Source organism: Macrotis lagotis, chromosome 5, assembly GCF_037893015.1.
Source record: "Macrotis lagotis isolate mMagLag1 chromosome 5, bilby.v1.9.chrom.fasta, whole genome shotgun sequence".
Taxonomy (NCBI): Eukaryota; Metazoa; Chordata; class Mammalia; order Peramelemorphia; family Peramelidae; genus Macrotis; species Macrotis lagotis.
Window position 1 is genome coordinate 189,530,063 of NC_133662.1, and position 7,418 is coordinate 189,537,480.

Genomic DNA, 7,418 nt, shown 5'->3' on the forward strand with positions numbered 1-7,418 from the left:
ACTAAGGACATTAAAAACCTAATGATCAACTACAGAAAGGCAAAAATAGTGAATATGTTTCTCAGATCACAATGCAATAAAAGTCATATGCAATACTGGGCCAAGGAGATATAGACCCAAAACCCAATGGAAACTGAATAAACTCACTTTAAATATGAGTGGAGGGGTGGCTAGGTGGTACAGTGGATAGAACATAGGCCTTGGAATCAGGAATACCTGAGTTCAAATCCGGCCTCAGACACTTAATAATTAGCTAGCGGCATGGCCCTGGGCAAGCCACTTAACCCCATTGCCTTGAAAAATCTAAAAAAAAAAAAAGAATGAGTGGACCAAAAAATAAATTATAGAAAGAATTAATCATTTTATCCTAGATAACAACAATAATGAAACAACATACCAAAACCTATGAGATTCACTCAAAGCAGCTCTCAGGGGATCTATTATATCTTTAAATGATTACATGGATAAATTAGAGAAAGAGGAAATCAATGAACTTAATATGCAACTAAAAAATAGAGAAAGAAAAAATTAAAAATCCCCAATTAAATACCAAATTAGAAATTCTAAAAATAAAGGAGAAATTAATAAAATTGAAAGCAAAAAAAACTGAATTAATAAATAAAACTCAAAGTTGGTTTTATGAAAAAGCCAATAAAATTGATAACCTTTGGTCAATTTGATTTAAAAAAAGAAAGAAGAAAACCAAATTGCTAGCATCATAAATGAAAAGGTGAAATCACCACCAATGAGGAGGAAATTAAATTAATAACTTGAAATTATTTTGTCCAACTATATGCCAATAAATTTGATAATCTAAGTGAAATGGATGAATATTTACAAAAATATAAGTTGTGGTATTTCCGTTTCTGGTCGTGACACAGGCCAGAGCTGGCAGGCCTCTCCTCCCTGCCCCTGCACCACTCACCCACCCTTCTGCAGCTGTAGCCCAGAACTCCTTTCCTTATAAGGACAACTTTGTCCAACATTATGGAAAATCACCTGAAGTTCATTGCCAGGACTGTAATGGTACAGGAGGGGAATGTGGAAGGTGCCTACAGGACCCTGCACAGAATTCTTACTGTGGATCGCCTCATTGATGACATCAAGAGGCAAAGATACTATTAGGAACCATGTTGCCGGAGACAGAGGGAGAGCTATGAGACTTGTCATACATGGAACATGGAAATGTCACAAAAAATCAACTTCTTGATGCGCAAGAACCAAACAGATCCATGGCAAGGCTTCTAAGGCCAGCGGGGATGAAGAAATCCAGGGTGAAAATTCCCTAATAGGCAATAGTTGTAGCTCTTCAGATTTCTCCTAAGAACCTAAAAAAGTGTGGCATTTGCTTCTCTTTTTTCCCAACCTTATTTGCTATTACCAACTTTTCATTACATATATATATATACATATATATATATATATATGTGCGTATGTACACACAACACACATACATGCACGTATAGTAGGTATTCACACACATTTACATCCCCCCCTTTCTGGTGAGTGATATCTTTAAATGTTCCTCCTTGCTGCCATGTCTCCTTAATGAATGGAAAACTCTTTTTGCCATTATGAAGAACTTGGGAGGGGGGCAAAGACTTCAAAAATAAATGAATGGAAAATAATACATATATATAATATATATATATATATTATATATATATTGCCCAGGTAAAATGAAGAGATTAAATACCTAAACAACCTTATCTCAAAAAAAAAAAAAAAAGAAATTCAACAAGCCATCATTGAACTCCATAAGAAAAAATCTCCAGGGCCAAATGGATTCACAAGTGAATTCTACCAAACATTTAAGGAACAATTGCTTCCAATTCTATATGTTTTGGGAATATATAGGGGAAGATGGAACTCTGCCTAGCTCTTTCTATGAAATTAATATGGTGCTGATACCTAAACCAGGAAGAGTTAAAACAGAGAAAAAAAAATTATAGAGCTATCTCCCTGACAAATACAGATGCAAAAATCTGAAATAAAATCTTAGCAAAATGATTACAACAAGTTATCACTAGGTTAATACATTATGATCAAGTAGGATTTATCCCAGGAATGCAGGGTTGGTTCAATATTAGGAAAACTGTTAGTATAATAAATTATATCAACTACAAACCTATCAAAAATTATATGATCATATCAATAGATGTTGAAAAAGCTTTTCACAAAATACAGCACCCATTCCTACTAAAAATACTAGAGAGTGTAGGAATAAATGGACTGTTCCTTAGAATAATTAGCAGTATCTTTCTGAAACCATCAACAAGCATTATATTCAATGGGGAGAGGCTAGAGGCATTCCAATAAGATCAGGGGTGAAACAAGGGTACCCACTATCACCAGTACTATACAATATTGTATTAAAAATATTAGCTTCAGCAATTAAGAAGAAAAAAATTGAAGGAATTAGAATTGAGAAGGAAGAGACAAAACTCTCACTCTTTGCAGATGACATGATGGTCTATCTAGAGAATCCCAAGAAATCATCCAAAAAGCTACTAAAACAATTAGCAAATTTGCAGGATATAAAATAAACCCTCATAAATCCTTAACTTTTCTATATATGACTAGCAAGATACAGCAGGAAGAGCTAGAAAGAGAAATCCCATTCAAAGTAACCTTAGACAATATAAAATACCTGGAAGTCTATTTGCCAAGACAGACTCAGAATCTTTTTGAAAACAATTATAAAACACTTCTCACACAAATTAAATCAGATTTAAATAACTGGACAAATATCAACTGCTCATGGATAGGTAGAGCTAATATAATAAAAATGACAATTCTACCAAAACTAAACATCTGTTTAGTGCCCTACCAATCAAAATTCCAAAATAATACTTTAATGAATTAGAAAAAGTTGTAAGTAAATTCATATGGAGAAATAAAAAGTCAAGAATTTCCAGGTAGTTAATGAAAAAAGTGCAAAAGAAAAGGGCTTAGCCCCACCTGATCTAAAATTATATTATAAAGCATCAGTCATCAAAATTGTCTGGTATTGGCTAAGAAATAGAGTGGTGGACCAGTGGAATACACTAGGTGCAATAGCAGGAAACTATTATAATAATCTGCTGTTTGATAAACCCAAAGAGTCCAGCTATTGGGATTATAAACTCTCTGATAAAAACTGTTGTAAAAATTGGAAGTTAGTATGGAAGAAACTTAGATTAACCCAACACCTCATAACCTTTATGAGGATAAGATCCAAATGGATACAGGATTTAGACATAAAAAATCAATACTATAAGCAAATTAGAAGATCAAGGACTAGTTTACCTGTCAGATCTATGGAAAGGGGAGCAGTTTATGATTAAGAAAGAGATGAAGAACATCACCAAAAACAAACTAGATGATTTCAATTATATTAAATTAAAAAGCTTTTTGCACAGACAAAATCACTGTAACCAAGATCAAAAGAAATGTAGTAAACTGGGAAACAATCTTTACAACTAATGATTCTGAGAAAGGACTCATTTCTAAAATATACAGAGAACTGTCATATTTTTTAAAAAAAAAAAGCCATTCCCTAGTTGGCAAATGGTCAAAGGATATTCAAAGGTAATTTACAGATGAGGATATCAAAGCAATCCTTAGTCATATGAAAAATTGCTCTAAATCATTAATTATTAGAGAAATGCAAATTAAAGCTTCTCTGAGGTACCACCTCACATCTCTTAGACTGGCCAATATGACCAGAAAGGATAATGATCATTGTTGGAAGGGTTGTGGGAAATCTGGGACACTATTACACTGTTGGTGGAGCTGTGAACTCATCCAAACTTTCTGGAGAGAAATTTGGAACTATGGCCAAAGGGCAACAAAAAATGTGCACACCCTTTGATTCAGCAATACCACTACTGGGTCTATACTCTGAAGAAATGATGAAAGATGGTAAAAAAATCACTTGTACAAAAATATTCATAGCAGCCCTGTTTGTGGTGGCAAAGAATTGGAAATCAAGTAAATGTCCTTCAATTGTGGAATGGCTTAGCAAATTGTGGTATATGTATGTCATAGAACACTATTGTTCTATTAGAAACCAGTAGGGAAAAAAAAGAAAAGAAAAAGAAAAGAAAAAGAAACCAGTAGGGATAAGAATTCAGGGAAGCCTGGAGGGATTTGCATGAACTGATGCTGAGTAAGATGAGCAGAACCAGAAAAACACTGTACACCCTAACAGCAACATGGGGGTGATGATCACCCTCTATAGACTTGCTCATTCCATCAGTGTAACAATCGGGGACAATTTTGAGCTGTCTGCAATGGAGAAAACCCTCTGTATCCAGATAAAGAACCGTGGAGTTCAAACAAAGTTCAAGGACTATTTCCTTTAGGAAAAAAAAACTGATATCTTATTGTCTGATCTTGTTATCTCTTCTACATTTTGTTTCTTCCTGAAGGATATGATTTCTCTCTCATCTCACTCAATTTGGATCAATGTACAACATGGAAACAAAGTAAAGACTGACAAATTGCTTTCTGTGGGGCGGTGAGCAGAGGGAAGTAAGATTGGGGGGAAAATTGTAAAACTCAAAATAAATAAAATCTTTAATTAAAAAAGTAACCACTTAGAAGGAAGTAGACTTTTTATGTATAATTCTTATATATACATACAATGTTTCATCTTTCATTTCCATGCCTTTACTTAAGTTTTCAGCTATGCCTTAAATTCATTCTCTTCTCACTTCCATCTCAGAGAAGCCTAGGTTTTATACAAAATTTAGATTAAGCACCATCCTCTACATGAAGTCTTTCCTGATACTCTCAGTATACTTCCCCCTCAAAATTCTTATACACACATATCATATATCAATATCAATATATATATATATATATATAGTAATACAGATAGATTGATAGATAGATAGATAGACAGACAGACAGACAGACAGATATGTAGATGGATGGATGGATGGATGGATGGATGGATGGATGGATGGATGGATGGATGGACGGATGGACGGACGGACAGACGAACAGACGGACGGACAGATGGATGGATGGATGGATGGATGGATGGATGGATGGATGGATAATCTCTATACTAAAATCAGACTCTCCAAGGTAAGAACTGTTCCGTGTTTTTCTTTATAACTTCAGTGTTTTAGTACAATGCTTAGTATATAGAAGGTTTTTGATATATACTTTTTTGATTGATTTCCAAATGATAAAGATGCAATTTCTTTCACAGTTGCTTCTACAATTCTTATACTTTCCCTATATAATTTCTTATTCTTTGTATGTTGAAAGGTTTGATGTCTAAAAATTTAATATATTTTATTTCTCTAATTAAATGGGAAAACAGGTTTTAGCATTTTTTTAAACTTTGTTACAAATTCTATCTCTTCATCCCTTCTCCTCTCTCCGAAACAGTGAACAATCAGATATAGGTTTTATACACACACACACACACACACACACACACACACACAAATATATATATATATGTGTATATATATATATCATATATGTATATATATAAAAACATATATCTCATATAAAAATATATCCACATTGAGACTTGAATAAAAAGAATAAAGTGAAAAATAGCATGTTTGCATTTAAACAATATCAGTTTATTCTCTGGAGATGGATAGTTTGCTTCAACATGAATCTTTTGGGATTACCTTGGATCATTGCTGAGAATAGCTGCCATTCATAGTTCTTCATCATATAATATTGCTATAAACTGTTTACAACATACTCCTGGCTCTATTCACTTTGATTTGCATTAGTTCATGTAAGTCTTTCCAGAGGTTTCTGTAATCTTATCATTTCTTATACCACAGCAATATCCCATCATAAACATATACCACAGGTTATTTAGCAAATACCCAACTGGTGGATATTCCTTCAATTCCCAATTATTAACCACCCCAAAAAAAGAGCTCCTGTGAAGATTTTTGTGCAAATAAGTTCCTTTCCCTTTTTTTATGTCTGGGATAAAGACCTAGAAGTAGTATTTCTGGATCAAAGGGTATTTGCAATCTAGACTCACTACTTAAAAGGAAATTTAAAATGATAAAGTGTCAAAGGACATTTTATCTTCAAGTTCTCATTTAAAAGTCAGTAGAAGGATAACATGTTAAGCTTTATTGCCTTAACTGACTGAAAGTAAACTCCTTGAGGGAAGCAATTGTTTTGATTGAGCTTTAGTTTGAGCTATCTCTGCATTCCCAGAACCTAATTTGGAGCAGTTGCTTAATAAATCGATGTGAAATTGAACGGCTTTGTTTGGCTCTCTATGAAAGTGTGAGAGGAATATTGGAGGCCATAGCACTCAAATAACACTCTACAAGCAGCCACCTAATTTGCATTCCCATAAGGTCAGTCATTTAAAAATTGTTTCCAAAAAAAAGTGGCTCAAAAATTAAAGTTTTTTTCTTTGTTTAAAAACGGGGCCTACTATAGGCAGAATATTAAGTCATGGTCTTACATCTGGTAGTTCAGTAGTGATTTACAGGTGGAATTAGGAAAGAGTCTATATGACCTAGCATAGAACTTCCACACTACTATGAGAAAATCTGTCCTATAATGTATAACTAGTCTATACACACACACATCTCTTATAAATATTTGGAAATGAATAGTTACATTTCCTTTCCTTCTTTCTCCCTGTTGTGTTTGTACTGATTTAAAAAAAAAAAAACAAACTTTCACTCCCCTTGAATAGTATTACACATCTGCAGTGATAGTATTCAAAACACTGGTTCATAGTCCTAAATAGTCTTCTGAGGCTAATAATTTAGACTCTTGTGACTGCCAAGATTACTGGAAATGATAAACTACAGGAACACTTGACTGCTAAGTCTTCACATCTGTGGAGATCCTTCCAACAATACCCACATCTGTATTCTGGATCTGTGAGAACTATGAACTCTCCAATGTTTGGTAGCTGGAACTTTGCTTCTTCTTTTCTATTATCTTAAGATCTTTAGTATTCAAATCTTGATCTTATTGAGATACAGTCCCAAACAACTGAAACATTGTACATAAGTCCAGTTTGTTAAAGCAAAAAGAGCAGCATTTGGAAAGCATGTGATTTATTTTCTCAAAGGAAAAATATATCACCCCATTATGGTAGGGGAGAAGAACCAAAACTAGAATCTATAATTAGGAATGTAGCATAATGTAGCATTTATAGATGGAGGAGAGAAACTTCTCCCTCCTCCGGCTATCTAACATAGATGAAGAAATGGAGGATCAGAAATGAAAAGACTTGTCAAAAGTTAAGAAAAGTTAAAAAAAGAATAGAGCCTATCATGACTCCAAAATCACAAGTTTAAGAGTCTGAAAGGACTTCAAAGTTCATCTAGATTGCTCAGTGGACAGAGCACTATACTCGAAATCAGGAAGATCTGAATCCAAATCCTGCCACAGACACTTCCTTACTCTGTGACCCAGGC

At 33.9% G+C, this 7,418-nt stretch overlaps 1 pseudogene; it reads left to right on the forward strand.

Moving 5' to 3' along the window:
• The first annotated feature begins 987 nt into the window (after window positions 1–987).
• Window positions 988–1,248, forward strand: LOC141489433 (small ribosomal subunit protein bS21m pseudogene; annotated as a pseudogene).
• Window positions 1,249–7,418: the final 6,170 nt, after the last annotated feature.